Source organism: Myotis lucifugus, unplaced genomic scaffold (assembly GCF_000147115.1).
Source record: "Myotis lucifugus unplaced genomic scaffold, Myoluc2.0 scaffold_20, whole genome shotgun sequence".
Classification (NCBI taxonomy): domain Eukaryota; kingdom Metazoa; phylum Chordata; class Mammalia; order Chiroptera; family Vespertilionidae; genus Myotis; species Myotis lucifugus.
Window position 1 is genome coordinate 8,255,357 of NW_005871068.1, and position 17,472 is coordinate 8,272,828.

General features: G+C 43.3%; 1 protein-coding gene and 1 pseudogene across 7 annotated transcripts in view; both read right to left on the reverse strand.

The window, feature by feature from the left end:
* Positions 1-3,409, reverse strand: part of TAB3 (TGF-beta activated kinase 1 and MAP3K7 binding protein 3) — a 72,443-nt gene extending 69,034 nt beyond the window's left edge. For 3 of the 7 annotated variants that reach the window (XR_002828457.1, XM_023751343.1, XM_023751342.1), the window contains exon 1: positions 2,607-2,746. The gene's annotated coding sequence lies outside the window, so the exon portion shown is untranslated. Of the gene's footprint in view, positions 1-2,251; positions 2,411-2,606; positions 2,747-3,161 lie in introns of those variants that run through there. The other 4 variants (XM_014453076.2, XM_014453074.2, XM_023751341.1 and 1 more) reach the window with 3 other exon arrangements.
* Positions 3,410-6,380: 2,971 nt separating this feature from the next.
* Positions 6,381-7,021, reverse strand: LOC102417567 (annotated as a pseudogene).
* Positions 7,022-17,472: the final 10,451 nt, after the last annotated feature.

Genomic DNA, 17,472 nt, shown 5'->3' on the forward strand with positions numbered 1-17,472 from the left:
TACCTTCACAAATAAGGAAGTGTATTTAACTCTTTCTTGGGAGTCTGCCTCTAATGAAAATCTTGCTCATTCAGACCAAATATTGCCCATCAGGATTCCAAGGTTTTATTTCAAGCAAAGCTCCAAACTTCATATATCACGAACACGCAGACACATCCTGAGGAACTCAGGACTTCTTTTCCCTCTGCCTCTAATGCCCGTGTTTCTGAGAGAGGGCTATTTAACTAAAGACCTCCAATTTACTTCTTAAAAGATGGAGCAGCAAATCCCAACTTCCATAACTTCTCCTGAAATTCCAGCCAGGGATAATTAATTTGACAAGTAAATCTAATCAAAGGACCCGCAAAGGATGAGTGCCAGCTAGCATCCCTTTAAAAAAAAATTTTAGCAGCTACTCTTCCAGTTGAACTCTCTTAAACAGAGATAATGACTGGGACGGCAGGCTCAGCAGAACATCAAAGATGCAAGAGCAGAGACCAATGGGGGATAAAAGTAACCAATGGCCGTGGCACTAGCAAGATGTTCCTGCTGTTTCACTTCATCTAAGATACTGCTTGGAATCTCGAAGGTCTTTTACTCCCTAGCTCCACAGAAGATTATGCTGGATCCCAGAATAGCTACTGTGTTTTCTGTAAACCACACACTAGGTCCAAAACTTCTGCACTAAATGAAAGAGAAGAAAAACAGTATCTGTTATCAAGGACTCCACTTGGAGGTCGGTGTATGTACTAGTATACCTCCAAGATATGATAAAGCAAATTCAAACCCCTATAAATAGTTGGTATTTTATTTTAATAATATTATTTGAAAAACTATTCAGGATCAGAACAAACAAAACATTTAAAGTACATTGGGCATGCTGAAACTGGAGACAAAGATAGTGAACACTATCTTTCAGATAGGTCACTTCGGCTACTAGGAAATCTTACTAATCAGCGGACCTGCTAAAATGTTACCTCTGGCTAGAAAATGAAGACATCTGGGGGGAAAAAACTTAAGATTATCTTCAGCCAAGAACAGTGAAAGCTTTCAAGATTAGCAACAGAATTGAAAGGTCTCTTTGTGACAAAAATTTCCACTTTCATAAAATTTGTATCAGTCAGCACATACACTTATGCAGAGCATAGTAGAAAAAACACATTCTAGAATCAGACACACATAAGTTCTAGCTCTGCAATTTACCAGCTATATCACCTCCTCAGGAAAGATATTGAAGAATACTGTACAACAGGGATAACGTTATCTTTGGCACAGGGTAGCTATGAGGATTAAATACAAAAGTACATAATTCACCAAGCCCAGTGCCTGAATACAATCAATGTTAATTCCCTTTGTTCCAACACAAACTGTACAGTGTGGTATCTATAACTGAGAAGACTATCAAATATGTGAAAGAAAATTCAGAGTGACAGAATATAGATTACATTCCTATATTCTGCCCAATGTAAAGATGAAGATCACATATTTAATATTTACCTTCACTAAAGTTTTTCCCTTGGTTAAGCCATAGGCAAATGGGTGAGGGGGAGAGCTCAAGGCGAAAAACTTCATATCATACACTGATTTAATATTATGCTTGCAATCTTCCAGTGTTCATAAAAAACATCATCACAAAATATACCATGAGTAATGATACCCTTTAAAATTTAATACTGTGAAAAAGTAAACTCTCATCTCAAAAGCCCTTTTTTGATCTAAATGTTTTTCTTCTTACAAATGTCTTGTAAAGCATTTGCAAAGAAAAAAAGTAAATCCCCTTATACTTTCAAAATAAAAAGTGTGCAAAAGGAGCTTTTCAAATTGTCAAATTGTTTTTCCCCATTCAGTCTTGTTTTTACAAACCAGAAATAAATACATCACATGCCAAAAGTATTGTCTGTTTGACAAACGTCACGGAAGAACACACGGAATTGACAAGCCCTGTCTGGACCAAAGGTGACAAGTTTTCTTGAGCAATTCTCAAAAAATTACGTTTCAGTAAGGACAAATGCTTTTCATCAACAGTATGAACCTTTATATGCAGCTTACTTTATAACCCAACTTGTCCCCCATGCCACCCCTCAAAATCCTGCTTTTATGAACTTTAATGAGCACTAAACTATAGAACTCCAGTGATAATAACTCTAATCTGTTGGCCCTCAGAGGACTCCTCATGTGATCTTTAAATGAACATAGAGTAGACCATGTTTTCCCTTACTCTACACCTGCCCACAATCATTTGCAAACCTCTTTCAGAACAATTACTACTAACCTTACCCGCGATCTCAACAACTCCAACCTTGGTGCGTTTGTTCTCATCTCATCCCCAAACGCTCCGCTGGGGCTTCAAAGTCCAGGGTCCAGCGTGGAAGGACATCATCCCCTCCGTTCGGGGGCCAGGGCTACCCCCGGCCCGGGCCACTCCCTCTCTCCTCGGCCGCCCGGGGCGAATGCGCCAGGCCCTGCGCAGACCTCGGCAGCCCCGCAGCCCCAGGCCGAGCCGAGCCCCGGGTCACAGGCAGTCGCGCACACGCCCACCGCCCGAACGCGGGGTCACCAGGAGGACCCCGAAGCCATCCCCGACGCCCCAGTGCGGGCAGGTGCCGGGCCTCCTCACGGACACTCACCGGGCAGCCGCTGCTCCTAGTCCGCCGCAGCCGCAGCCGCCGCCTCTCAGTCACTCCCGCCGCCTGTTCCCGCGGGGGGTCCGGGCCGGCGCTGCTTCCCCGCCCGACCCCCCCTCGGGTGTGCGCCGCGCGGAGCCCGGATACGGTGAGAGCCGCCGCCACCGCCCCCTTTCCTCCCTCCTCCCTCAGTGCGTCCCTCCCACCGAGGCCCGCCTCGTATTTCCGGGATCCGCTCTCAGCAAGAGCTTGGCGTGCGAACCGCCGGCTTCGGGTCTCCCAGCGGGCGCCGGCGCTCGCCAGGCACAAAGATGGCGCCGTCGGAGACTGCCGAGGGCGATCTCGCGAGCCTTCCCCCCAGTCACGGGAGGGCGGGGGCCACGGGAAAGGTGGTCAGTGAAGAGTAGTCGGGGCGGGCTTCTGAGCGACCGCTCGCCCTTATCGGCCAAGGGGCAGTGCTCCTCACAGCAGGTTATTGCGCGTGCGCGGGGGCAGCGGGCGGAGAACGCATGCCCAAAAAAGCCCCTTCAATAGCACCCCCAGTGCTCCGTGTCTTACCTGTTTCCTCTAGGGCGCGGAGCGGAGAAGGAGGGGGCGGAGGAACCAGAATGAAACTCCGGAAAGGGCTGGGCACGACCCGTTGGCGAAGTGAGAGGCGTCCCTTAGGGCTGGGTCATCCCTCTAGAGCCCAAAGGGCCAACACTACTTTGATGTCCCCGGGAGTTCTCCAGCCTTCTTACCCTCCCTGTCACCGAGTATGAGTATTCTTTGCAGAGTCTCAGCTGTACTTTCATCCTGTGGTCGATGCGCGTTATTTATTGAGAACTTAATATGTGCTCAGAGCTGGGCTCGCAGCTGGCAGCCACAGCCCTCCTGTTTCTCACAGCCCCATCTAACTTTCTCTTTCATTTTGGCGTTTTGTGAACCTTCCAAATCTCATACTATTAACTGCTTCTGTTCCTGTTTTATTTTTCCTCGCTCATTCATTTGTTCATTCATTCAAACGTGTGTCGTTCAGTTTCCTATATGCCAGGTGCTAAGGAAACAGATGTGCTCTGACCTCAGGGAGCTATTGGCCTGAAATGGGGATGGATGAGAAAACAAACAATGATGACAGTTCACAGTAAATTCTTTGATAAAAAAAAATGAGTGCAGGGGAATGAAGATACTGGGAGTGGGCTGTCATGAAATATGTCAAACAGAAAATTCTTAAGGGGAGTCTCACAGGCATAGGATTTACTACAGTGAATTAGGGTGCTGTCAGGAAATAAACCACCTTGATTATTTTAACAAAGAGTTTAATATAAAGAATTGATCATTAAATAACTGAAAAAGCAAGGAGAGAGCTCAATGTATTGCGAAGATAGCAACTGCAGGAGGCAGCTACTATGCCTAGAGCTTGGGGTACTAAGGGAAGAGGTAGGGATTATTATAATTTAGACATTTAGAGGACAGCCTTGTGGAGCTGAAACTCAGACCTATGAGGAGGGAGCACCATCTTATGGTGCTGGTGTCTCTGAGGGGGACTCAAGATGCTGTTTCCACTAGTGTGGGCAAACTGGATCCAATTGTTGCTATGGGAAGGAACCGCCACTGTCCTGAGAGCTTCTAATCTCCTTCCTACCTGGTGATGAGAATGACACATGTAGGGCAGAGCTGAACTTGACCCACATCTTGAAGCAGAGCAGTTTGGGTGTTAAGAGCCACTCATTTTGGAAGCTGGATGTGGTCAGGAAGGGGCCATTCACTCCTGTTGCACATCCCATACAGTGGGGACCATCATGTTAAAACATTTGTAGAAAGCCTGCTGCAAATTCAGGGTTTCATATCAAACAGAACTGCCCAGCCAACTCCCAAACCCACAGTGAGAAATAAATGTGCATTGTAATATGGCACTGAGAGTTTTGCCTATTACATGGAAAAAGAAACTTTGTTTCACAAAGTGAGCAGGAGTTAGTCTCCTGTCTTCTTGCTCCACCATCCCTAGACTGTTGTCCTAGTTTATTTGGTCCAGAAGAGCCCAGCGCCACATCACATTCCTGTCATCGAGAAGGAGAAGGCCTACCCATTTCCTTCAAGAGCACAATCCAGAAGTTGTTAACATCACTTGTGTTCACAGCCCATTGGCAAGAACTTAATCAATCACATTACTGTGTTTACCTGCAAGGGAGACTGGGGAATGTGGGCTTATTCTAAGCAGTCTTGTACCTAGCTAAAATCTTTAGAAAAAAGGTTGGGGAGACAACCAACAGTCCCATAAAATAATCAAAACTCAGAACTTGATTTAAAGTTATACCTTGTTCTCTCTCATCAGTGAGGAGTTTAAAGTTAAAGAAGCAACCCAGCCAGTGCGGCTCAGTGGTTGAACGTCAACCTATGAACCAGGAGGTTACAGTTTGATGCCAGTCCAGGGTACATGCCTGGGGTTCAGGCTCGATCCCCAGTAGGGGGCATGCAGGAGGCAGCCGATCAAATGATTCTCTCTCATCATTGATGTTTTCCCTCTAATCATTGATGTTTCTATCTCTGCCTCTTCCTTCCTCTCTGATATCAATTAAAATATATTTTTAAAAGTCAGAGAAGCAAGTATAATCCTTCTCTTTCTGTTCTATAGGCTTCTACATCTCCTTCCCCATTTTGCTAACCACAGTTTCTTCTCCAAGGATGAAGAGGGTGGGATTGGAGGTGGGCAAGATACTGCTTTACAGATGCAGTCATAAAATGCCTTTGTCGTCTCTGCACATGGCAGATGCCTAAAATTGGCTCTTTCTCTCTTGGTTTCATTTGGGGGTTCTTCTTAGGCTTCCACTGGGATGGTTTGATAGCACATCTGAGGACACAGATAATGCTCTTTCCTCTGTCTGGCCTCTCTTTCCTCAGTCCCTGGTCTCTTCTACTTTTTGATACTGCCATAAGTCCTCTTGACTGTGAATGCCTTCTATGTGACTGGCACCCAAATGCTGTCTCTCTCATGGGGTGAGCGTGATTCTTCAGCACCTTCCTCAAGGTACAGTTCTTTGATATGGACTCAACCTTTTCTAACTTCTCAGTCCCTACCTCTTGTGCAATACTCACAACTTTTTACTGCCAGGATCCCCTCACCCATTGGCAAGGCACAAGCTTATTTGCTTTCTTTGATGTTCACTTGATCCATGGGAAACTCACATGTCCTTGCCATGCTGAACAACAGACATGCCACCCTGTCTGCTGCCCCTGTCTTCATAATACTGATGGCAATAGGCAGGCAACTGTGTGTCTGCTGACTCCAGTCTCCAAACTCCAAGGATATGTGGCCAGCTCTCCCTCAAATTATCTGCCTGGGTTGGACCTATAGATAGCCTATATTCAGTAACCAAGCTAGTAGGTGTTACATCTTTTTTAAAAATACATTTTTACTGATTTTTTAGAGAGAGAGAGGAAGGGAGAGAGAGAGAAAAACATCAATTGGCTGCCTCCTGCATGCCCCCTACTGGGGATTGAGCCTGAAACCCTCCCCCCCACCCCATGTGTCCTGACAGGGAATCCAACGGGCAACATCTCGGTGCATGGGAAGACACTCAACCAATTGAGCCACATCGTCCAGGGTGAGGTGATATATCTTAAAGACATTCCTCACTCAGCTCCTGGAGGCTCCCTTCCTTGGCTTTGCCCTCCCTAGTGGGAGAGAACATCTACATTTCCTCAAAAGTGGTAAGTAATAAAATCTCCCTTCTAGTCTTTTTTTCTGGCAGAATTTTATGGTTTTATTAACACAAATGCAGTGTGCACACAAGCTGTCTATTCATATTCTTCACTGTGTAGCCTGGCATTGGGATTGGTGACTCTGATGACCAGCTGGGCTGCTCTTTGCACAATGGCTTTGCGGTTCTTTCAGGAAATGTGAGCAATCTCAGCACAGTAAGATTTGTTGCACATCAGCAGCACTTCAAGCTCCTTGACGTTGTGGACGAGTAACTTCCTAAAACCACTGGGCAGCATATGCTTTGTTTTCTTGTTGCTCCCATAACCAATTTTGAGCATCAAGATCTGGCCCTTGAATCTTCTGCTCACACTATTGTAAATGCCTCTGGGTTTCCTCCAGTTATGCTTAATTTTTTAAAAAATATGTTTTTATTGATTTTTTTTTAAAGAGAGAGGAAGGGAGAGGGATATATATAGAGAAACATTGATGAGAGAGAAACATCATCAGTCAGCTGCCTGTCCCCCTACTGGGGATTGAGTCTGTAACCCAGGCATGTGCCCTGACTGGGAATTGAACCAGGGGCCTCTTGGTTCATAGGTAGACACTCAACCACTGAGCCACACCGGCAGGGCAAGTTATTTTTAATTTTGACAGATTGGTCCGACTGGTGCCAAGTGAACTTCTTGGTCCTCTTTTTTACAATCTTGGTTTTTATGAGGGGTCTGAGGGCACCCATGATGTTGAGTAGGAGATGGCTGCCACCTCCTTAGACAGAGCTAGTCTTTTTTTTCAGGCTGGAGGAGGTATTTGGGTGATAGTCGTAGAACTGGTTTTGCTGCCTTTTGGTAAAACTCTTTTTAGAATGTGATAGAACTTTGCATTTTCTTCACCTGTATCAGATATATCTTATGTACCACTTTAGATATTTTGGGCTCACTTTTTGTATCAATAATTGATTGCCACATAATAAAGCTCTCCAAAACATCATAGTCTAAAATAATAACCATTGTATTTGTTCATTATGCAGTAGGTTAGAAATTTGGGTTCAGCTCAGCTGGACAGCTCTTCTTCTGGTCTCACCCAGAGTCACTCATGGTGACAAGAATAGAGGCTATTCATGAGACCAACAAGAACTCCCTCTTAGCAAGTCACCCCAACTCCACAGGGTATGGTCTAAAGGCTAAAAAATTAGCTGAACTTTTTAAAAAATATTTTTTATTGATTTCAGAGAGGAAGGGAAAGGGAGAGAAGATAGAAACATCAATGATGAGAGAGAATAATTGATCAACTGCCACCTGAAACCCAGGCATGTGCCCTGACCGGGAATCGAACTGTGACCTCCTGGTTCATAGGTCGATGCTCAACCATTGAGTCACTCAGGCTGGGTTAGCTGAACCTTTAATGGGCTATTTCATCAGGCTATCTGCTTCTGAGTGATGAGGTATATGATGGGATCAGTGGTTCTCATGGTCATGTGCAACTCCTTTGCAGTAACATGGGTCCATTGGATTTAGGCAATACAGTATGGGATACCACATCAATAGATGACCATTTTGGAAACTCTTCAATGGTGGTGCTGCTGGGGGAAACATGGATAGAAAAGGCAAACTCATAATGTGAATATGAATCAGTTCTGGAAAGAATGAATTGCTTCCCCACAGTCACACACACCCCATGTGGAAGGGATCCAAAGTAATCAATTTACCCAAGTGGCTGGCTGGTTTTCTTGAGAAATTATGCCATACCATGGCTCAGTGTTGGTTTCTGCAGGTGGTGGGTTGGGCCAGTAGTAGCTAATTGAACTTTGGTGAGAGGTTCAATTGTTGGGCCTAAAGGGTGATCCTGGGTTCTCCCTTCTTGTAGAACAAGCCGATGAGGAACCTTGTGGGAGATGGATTTACTTGGGCTGCTTGGTGCCAGGCAATTTGGATTTAGGGTGCTAGCTGTTTATAGGCATTGTCTGGAACTGAATGGATATTACAGTCCTCCTATAAGGGAAGGAAGTCCCATGGGAAGCTAAACTTGGGGGCAGGCCATCTCTAGATCCCTCGTTCCAGTTAGCTTTTTGCCTGTAACCTAGCATGACTTCTCTCAGAATGACTTTCAGACAAATGTGCTCTTTGTACTAAAATACTCTGTTTAAATTACATTAATTTTTACTTCTTTGTAGACCCTTTAATTGACTTTGACCTTGTGATTTGGTGATTCTCAATGGGAAAGGGGTTCCTCATAATCTAAATTTTCCCCCTGTGTTCTATACCTTACTTTGCTTCTCACCTAACAACCCTCGTTTAGCACCTTCCCCTGTACTAGACAGTACCCTAAATAATGAGTGTGTCAGAATGCCTTCTGAGTTTGCTAGAAGAACTAAATACAGCCTATTTTAATTTTCACTTTTATAAGCACAAGGAAACACAAAATTGAGCCCTCTTATACCAAGACACCTAAAGAGGGGAAATAAAGTTATTAAGTGCAAAGGATAAAGAAGGAAGAGACACCAGTTGCCCATCATCTCCACCCTTTCAACCGTGGGGATATACTCATTGTCTCTTGGTTCGGCATTCTCTTACCTGGGAATTGTGTGTCTGGTGATAGATAATGGGTTAGTACTCCTACTGGAACACAAGTTACCTATACTCAGCAGGGCTCTTTTTGGAACAAGCCAAAGGAATTGGATTGGGTCTTGGGCCATTACCTGAACTAGATGGATATAGTATACCAATCTCAGTAACTCCAGCTAGTGACCAGGATCAACCTTTTCCCTGCTAGTTTCCTACTCTTAAACACCAGTGCCCCCACCCAGTGGTCAACTCCTCACTGACTCATCTCTACCAAAGCTATCATCTTGGGAGTGGTAACCTTTCTCAGAAGAAAGAGCTTAATTAAAATTGGTTCAACATCTTTTCCTTGTTTGGACTCAAAGTTTAATTAATAATAGGAATAAAAACATTTAGGGGGCCAGTTTTCTTGACCAGTACAAAGTAATCTCTAATTTCTTTCCCCCAAAAGTACATTTCAAATAGAAAACATGCTCAATATCTATTTCTAAGTAAATTCATTTTGACTCTCAATTTATCTTTCCTTAATGCTAGATAAGCTCAATGATGCTGAAAGAGAATCCTCTTACAGCGGCTGACAGTTGCCCACCTTCCTCAACTCTAAAGTTGAGAGAATCACAATTAGATTTCTTCAAAAAAAAATCTCTTGTCTAGTGAGCCAGCAAGGTAGGTTTGCTATAGATCCACTGGGTGGATAACACTGGTAGAAGACAGGAGAGGAAAACACTGTTTTTGCCTAAGCAGGCAGAAGAAAATGAGTGGGTAGGTGAATTAGAAAGAGTTCATATGGAACTGTGGCCAGTGTGACTCAGTTGATTGGGCATCTTCCCATGCACTAAAAGGTTGTTGGTTTGATTCCTGGTCAGGGCATATGCCTGGGTTGCAGTCTTGATCCCCCGGTGGGTGTGCAGGTGGCAGCCGATTGATGTTGTGCTCTCACATTGATGTTTCTCTCCCTCTCCCTTCCTCTCTCTCTAAAAATTCAATAAAAATATATTTTTTTTAAAAAAAGGAAAGAGGTCATATGGAGTGACCTCATTAAGCTTATAGCAAAGATAGAGGGCATTTGTAGTGGAAACTGTGATGCTCCACCAAGATCCCCTCTTCAGGGCAATGCACCTATCCTTGTGTTGCTGGAGCTGTTGATTCCTGACAGTTTACATCTATGTTCCTCCCTAGCAATTGCCTTTGCCTTGAGGAATCTGCCTCACAAAGATTAGGCACTCTCTCAGTAGGTGGACCACAGCTACTGACGGGCTGCTGTGGAAATACACAGTCTTATCGTCCTTGTATTAACTTGGGAAAACTCTGAAGGACTATCCAGCTTCAGAGCTTTATGTGAGATGGGCTTAAGCTTTGGTTGCAGCTTCATACTGGGTCAGTGTCTCCTTCTGTCCAATTTTGTTTTCCTTGGTTCCTTACAGGTGTATTTCCCAAAAGAATTTATCAATAAACCTTCTGCACTTAGGTATTCATCTCCTTTTAGTACCTAAAAACATGACTTGTTTACTTTCAAATCTCATGCTCCCAGTCACAGAATAGTGGCATCACAAGAATTTTTTCTAAACTTTCCATTCTATAATCTTCTGACCCATTGTCATGAGCCTAGTAATGTGGGAGGGAAAAGCTGGGAGATGGTAAATCAGGGTGCATGAGAGTGTGTCCTTGTAATATTATGATTTATAACAAGAAATATATCTATCTATTTATCTATCTATATAGATAGAGATAGAGATAGAGATAGAGATAGAGATAGAGATAGAGATAGAGATAGATATAGATATAGATATAGATATAGATATATTTGGATTTTGTTAGCATTCCTGGCATAGACTTATAAAACCACTGGAATTTCCTAAGTGACATGAGCTATAGAAGTGCCTTTTGCTACTCATAACAAGCCCCTTTCCATCACACCTGAGTTTAGGATAATGGGGTGACTTTTGGAAAGCCCCTAAGGATGGGCGGCTGGTTGCCAAGGAGGCACAGCGGTTCTCAACCTGTGGGTCGCGAACAATGAAAATACATCCTGCATATCAGATATTTACATTACGATTCATAACAGTAGCAAAATTACAGTTATGAAGTAGCAACGAAAATAATTTTATGGTTGGGGGTCACCACAACATGAGGAACTGTATTAAAGGGTCGAGGCATTAGGAAGGTTGAGAACCACTGGATTAGAGGGTTGGAATGTTCTGCCCCACCCTCCCTCCTCTGGGGAGGGGAGAGGGGCTGGAGGTTGAATTAATCACCAATGGCCAGCCCTGGCCGGTGTGACTCAGTTGGTTGAAGCATCATCCCATACACCGAAAGGTAGCAGGTTAGGTTCCTGGTCAGGGCACATATCCAACTTTGGGTTCCACTCCAGTTGGGACATGTACGGAAGGCAACCGATGGATGTTTCTCTCTCCTCTCTCTCTCTCTCTCTCTCTCTCTCTCTCTCTCTCATAAATCAATAATAAAATAAAATGAAAATCACCAATGGCCAATTATTTAATTAATTGTGTCTTCTAATGAACCCTCCATAAAAATGCAAAAGGAAGGGGCTCAGCGAGCTTTTGGGTTGGTGAGCAGGTGGAGGTGCTAGGAAGGTGGTGCACTAGAGAGGGCATGGAAGCTCCATGCCCCTTCCCTCCCATACTTTGCCCTAGGCATTCCTTTCATCTGGCTGTCCCTTAGTTATATCCTTTTATAATAAACTAGTGAGATTATTATAAACAGCAAGTAAACTGTTTACCTAAATTTCTGTGAGCTGCTCTAGCAAATAAATCAAGCACAAGGAAGGGGTCATAGGAACCTACAATTTATATCCAGTTAATCAGAAACACGGGTGACAAACTGGACTTGCGGATGGTATCTGAAGTCAGGAGGGAAGGGACAGTCCTGCAGGACTGAGCCCTTCACCTATGGGCTCTGACACTATCTTCAGGTAGATACTGTCACTGACTAGAACTTAGTCATATGACTATACCTAACTTCATATGCCCAGGAAACACATTAGAATGGATTTTGGTGGACCACTAGCAGACTCAACCACAATAGTGTATGCAAATGTTTTTTTAAAATATATTTTATTGATTTTTTACAGAGAGGAAGGGAGAGGGATAGGGAAGTTAGAAACATCGATGAGAGAGAAACATCGATCAGCTGCCTCCTGCACACTCCCTACTGGGGATGTGCCCACAACCAAGGTACATGCCCTTGACCGGAATCGAACTGGGATCCTTGAGTCCACAGGCCGACGCTCTATCCACTGAGCCAAACCCGCTAGGGCGCAAAATTTTTTTGTAGATTCTTATCATTATATCAAACATTTTTCATAGTCTTGATTATTGTGGTAGGTGTTATTGTTGAAAATCTTTGCTGCTCCTTTCCTCTGAGACCATGTCTACAGGGCCAATTCCTGGTGGGCCTCCCTGTAGGAGTAGTATCTGCCTCACTGATATCAGGCTTGGTCATATGGCTTGCTTTGACCAGTGGAATTAGAATGGAAATGACATATCCCATATCTGATTATAAGCTTTAAGAACTATTGTATAATTCTGTCCTTGCTCTTTTTCTACTACTTTGAGACCAACATGGGGCTAGTCCTTCCAACTGGGTCGTTGGATGAAGCAGAGTTGCAGCTAACCTGCAAAAGATAGGAAGCTAAGTGAGGATAGACTTGTGATAAATCAGAGATTTGGGGATCAGCTGTTATTGCAATATAATCTAGCAAAAGCTGACTGATGCTGTTATTGGATAAATTGGGGTGTCTTCTTCCCCACTGGGTGCTAGGAATGGGGTCCTGATGATATCTTGAGAAAAAGAATTTTCTGAGACTCACACGGGTGGATGAGTGATTTTTATTTGCATGGAATTACATCCATGGGTTTTCAAAGTCACATTCCAGCCATAGAAGTATAGCTGAGGTTTCAGTAAAGTTAGAAGCACAGTCAGTATCCAGAGTTTCTGTTCCATGTTGCAGCTGGGTCCAGTTCAGCATCAGGCTACCAGCAGTCCATTAGTCCATTGTGTGGGGGATCCACATGGCCGTGGGCCATGTGGGAGAATGCCAGGAAGCAGGGATGAGAGAGCCCCAGGAGTCCAGTGAAACATGCCAAGAGCGTGAACTCCTTTGTTTAAGGGATTAAATACCCCAAATTTCTGAGTGCTTGCAGTGGCCTTCCCCATTCTGGCCTGGGTGTGACTGACAAGTACCTTCTTAAAGTCACCTCAACTTTACTGGGCCTGCGTCTATTCTTCTCCCTGTCCAGTCCTTCCCTGTAGCGATCTGTGGGGAATAGACCAGTGGTTCCCTGGGGAGTGTAAAGTTGTAGCTTCCTGGTGAAGCTGCCCAAATGACATGCTTATAATATTTGGCCTTCCTTTTGCTCCTTTCTTGTTATTAATAATTAGGTTGATTACAATGGTATCAATACAATAATTAGAATGACTGCATATTATTCTATTGTGTTATGTACCCTGAATTTTGTCCAGTCTCCTAATATTGAACATTTAGATGATTTCCAGTTTTCTGCTATTATAAATAATACCGAAATATACATCTACTAGTGGCCCGGTGCATGAATTCGTGCACATTGAAATTAGCATATTAGCCTTTTATATAGATAGATGTGCAGATTTTTGTTTCTGTTAAATTATTTCTTTAAGCTGCATTTTTAAAAGAATTTTTATTGATTTTTAGAGAGAGACAGGGAGAGAGAAACATCAACTTATTGTTCCACTTATTTATGTATTCATTGATTGATTCTTGTATATGCCCTGACCAGGGATCGAACCCACAACCTTGGCATATGGGGATGACACTATAACCAACTGAGCTATTCAGCTGGGCCCTTTAAGCTAAATTTTTAGGGTAGAAAAGTGGGTCAACATGTATGATCATCATTATTGCTCTTATTCCCCAAAGGGATCTGTTGTCTGTATATTAAGTCAAGTTCCACCAAAACCCACAGAAAGCACACAGGTACCTTTAACAGAGAGAGAATAAAACATGAAATTGACATGAAAAGTAATGGAAAAGCTGAGAAGTCAGTGGTGCAATAACGCAGAGATTGGCAACAGTAGAAAGATGCTGTGGCTCCTAGTAATAGGATTGTACTTGGGAGTTCAACCCTGGATCAGAAACCAGGGTTGTCCAAAGGGTACTACAACCATGACTGGGTCTGCCTACTCAGACTGCCTGGTACTAGCTGGGATCATCAAGGGAGGTTTGGCCTGGCAAAAGCTGGACCCATGGAGGAGGTGTTGTAAGGAGCAGAAAGAGAGAGGGAGAAAAATACTTTAAAACTCTTTCTTCTTCTTGCTCTCCAATCTTCTGCAAGTACTGTCCATTGGGCAAAAACTAAAGGAATAAAGGAACCTGGAAAATTTAGTTTCCTATGATACAGAACAGAGCCAGAAAAGAGCAGTGAGGTATCTGGGAGCAAACTGGACAGTAATGATGAGTAAACCACTTTACCAGTCTTTTCAGCATTGTGTGTTATCATTATAAATGCTATTTTGGTATGGGAGGCAATATAGTTTAGTAGCTGAGAGTACTGACTCTGAAGTCAGACACCCCTAGGTTTGAAATATGCTCTGAGCACTTCCTAATTATATGACCTTGGGTGATTTGTTTAACCTGTTCAAGTCTCAGCTTCTCATATATAAAATAGTGTGAAGATTAAATGATATAAAATATGTAGCATAGTGCCTAACATGAAATAGGTCCTCAATAAGTATTAGTTAATATAATTATTAGGTGTAAACTAAAGTCTTTAAGTTTCACTCCTTTGATGTCTGTACAGGAAAAACATTTTCCAAGTAATTTTCTTTCACTGTATTTCCTCAAGAATTAATTGACTATTCTCTTAACTATAGGTTTTAGGTGTCTTTCTTATAAATTTGAATGAGTTGTTAATATGATATAGTTATTAATCATTTTTTTAAAAATATATTTTACTGATTTTTTACAGAGAGGAAGGGAGAGAGATAGAGAGTTAGAAACATCGATGAGAGAGAAACATCGATCAGCTGCCTCCTGCACATCTCCTACTGGGGATGTGCCCGCAACCCAGGCACATGCCCTTGACCGGAATCGAACCCGGGACCCTTCAGTCCACAGGCCGACGCTCTATCCACTGAGCCAAACCGGTTTCGGCTTATTAATCATTTTTATCACATTTTATATTTCGTATTGCTCGAAGCTACAGAAGTTGTCACTCTTATACAAAGCTGAAAAATAGTCTATTTTTGTGGTGTCTAGAATTAGATTGTGATATGTTATTACTTATTAATTAAGCTATAAGTATGACTCTATAAAAGATAAATAAAATTTCTATAAAAATCTAGGGTAGTATGGTGCTCTATAGTGTCAGAAAACTAGGCTCCTTCTATTTTGTTCTGCCATCCTAAGAATGCTTTCATGGTCTGTTGATTCCAGATCCTCTCTACCACCTCCGTAGTCTAACTAGTGGGAAGAAGGAAAGGAAAAAACATGTGCTTAGCGTTTAAGGGCACAACCTGGAAGTTACACACATCACTCCCTCTCACATGCCATTGACCAGAACTTAATCCCATGACCGTATCTATTTATAAGGGAGACTGGGAAATAAAGTTTGTATTTTAGGTGGCCACATACTCAGCTCATGATTCTATTATGCTAGAAGGGGCAAAGAGACATTGGGGAAAACCATTAGCCTTTGGCATTCTGCTATTCTGGCCACACAAACATCTATGCATCCCTTCCTTCCCACACAAAGAATATACTTGTTGCCAGGGGAGAGAACTCCCAAGTACAATCTTATTACTAAAAAAGGGAGCAGAAGTTGCCACCCCCAAAATGTGCCTTTTTGGCCTATTGATTATCTTGAGCTGCTTATTTTTAAGAAACAGCAGACACAGAAGAAGCTCTAAAACTAAGTGGGGAAGTAAAGGTTACCCTTTTGTAAGAAACATAGACATTTATAAGGGAAATCTCCATTTGTAAATGGAGATTACTAGGAGGAGGATGACTAAATCTCTAGAAACTCTTATCATTTAACAACCTTACCCTTCTCTACTGTGCTTTCCTGATAACCTGCATAACTGGCCTCCCCCACCCTCAATATCTTTTATCTTTAACTGAAAGTAATTAAGTTGGTGGCTGGGACCATTTGGGGGAATTAGTCAGTTTTCTTGGGTATCTCCCTTGTATACAGGAGGTACACATATACTTAAACTTTTGTTTTTCTCCTGTTAATCTTTCTTTTATTACATAGGGGGTGGGGCCGAGTCTCAGCCAAGAACCTAGAAAGGCAAAGGGAAAATAATTTTTCCTGTCCTATACCACATATATCTTAAAGTTCACAATCTCTTAGTGATGTGTGATCCCCTATGTCAGGTTTAGATGTCTCCTTGTGATCCTGCAATCTGTAAAAAATAAGTGTTGTGCCCCATGGACAACATAATAGGGTAATAGAATCAAGGTAACAAGAAATGCTGATTCTGAAAAGGGAGAATTGGAACTGATACCGTTATAATAATCTGGTTATTATTTAACAGGAATGGAGTAAAGGGAAGATTAGATAATATAGGCATGCCATTTTTACAGCTTTGCTAATTTAATATTCTCCAAGTCTGTTCCCTGCTGATCAGTGGGGGGAGAGACTGGACAAAGGCAGTTTGGGCGCATGCCCAGTGAGGTCAGAGTGACATGGGAAGGTGCCAACCTGTCTGCCAGTCACACCTGGAAATGAGTCAGTGGCCAGAATAGGCATGGCCACTGCAAGGGCTCAAATCTTGAATATTTAAACTTCTGAACAAAAGGATGTTCTCTCTCTCTCTCTCTCTCTCTCACACACACACACACACACACACACACACACACACACACACACACACACACACTGGGCTCCTGGCTCTCCTACTGCAGGGGCTGTGCTCCCCAGCACCCACGTGGCTCACAGCCATGTGGGGCTCCACACATGGACTAATGGACTTTAATTAGCCCGGATGCTGAACCACACCCGGCTGCAACATGGAGCAGAAGCGCTGGACACTGGCCTTGCTTCTGGCTCTACTGGAACCCCAGCTGCACGTCTTTCAGGACTGGCTTAAGGGGCTGGGGCTTTGGAACCCGAGAAATGTAACTGCACACAAATGAAGCCTTTTATCATATCTTATTCTCCCATGGGGGCTTCTGAAAATGCTTATTTCAGTGGCACCTCAAGAACCTCAACCTCATGCCCACTCGTGTCTAGGAGATCTGGCCTATTAACTCCTCCAACAACAGAACCACCCAGTCATCAGTTTATGGCAGTTATTGCATCCTACTGGTTTGGAAATGCAAAAGCTCCTTGTGCTAGCATTGGATTAAATTCCTTAATTAGCTCATCAGACTGCCCTAAACTCTGTTCTGTTAAGGGTACCCCATGTCCATTGTCCTCTGTGGCCCTAGTCTCTGCCCTCTCTTTAGAAGATTCATTTCCAGCGATTATAATGGCCTCATCTGCCCGTAACTGACTTTCCACCCCCAACATCTTCTTTTGTATTTAAGGTGGTGGTGGCTTGGATCATTTCCAGGAGTCTCTCAGCTTTCCTGGGTCTCTCCCATGTATACAGGAGGTATACATGTTATTAAACTTCTATTTGCTTTTCTCCC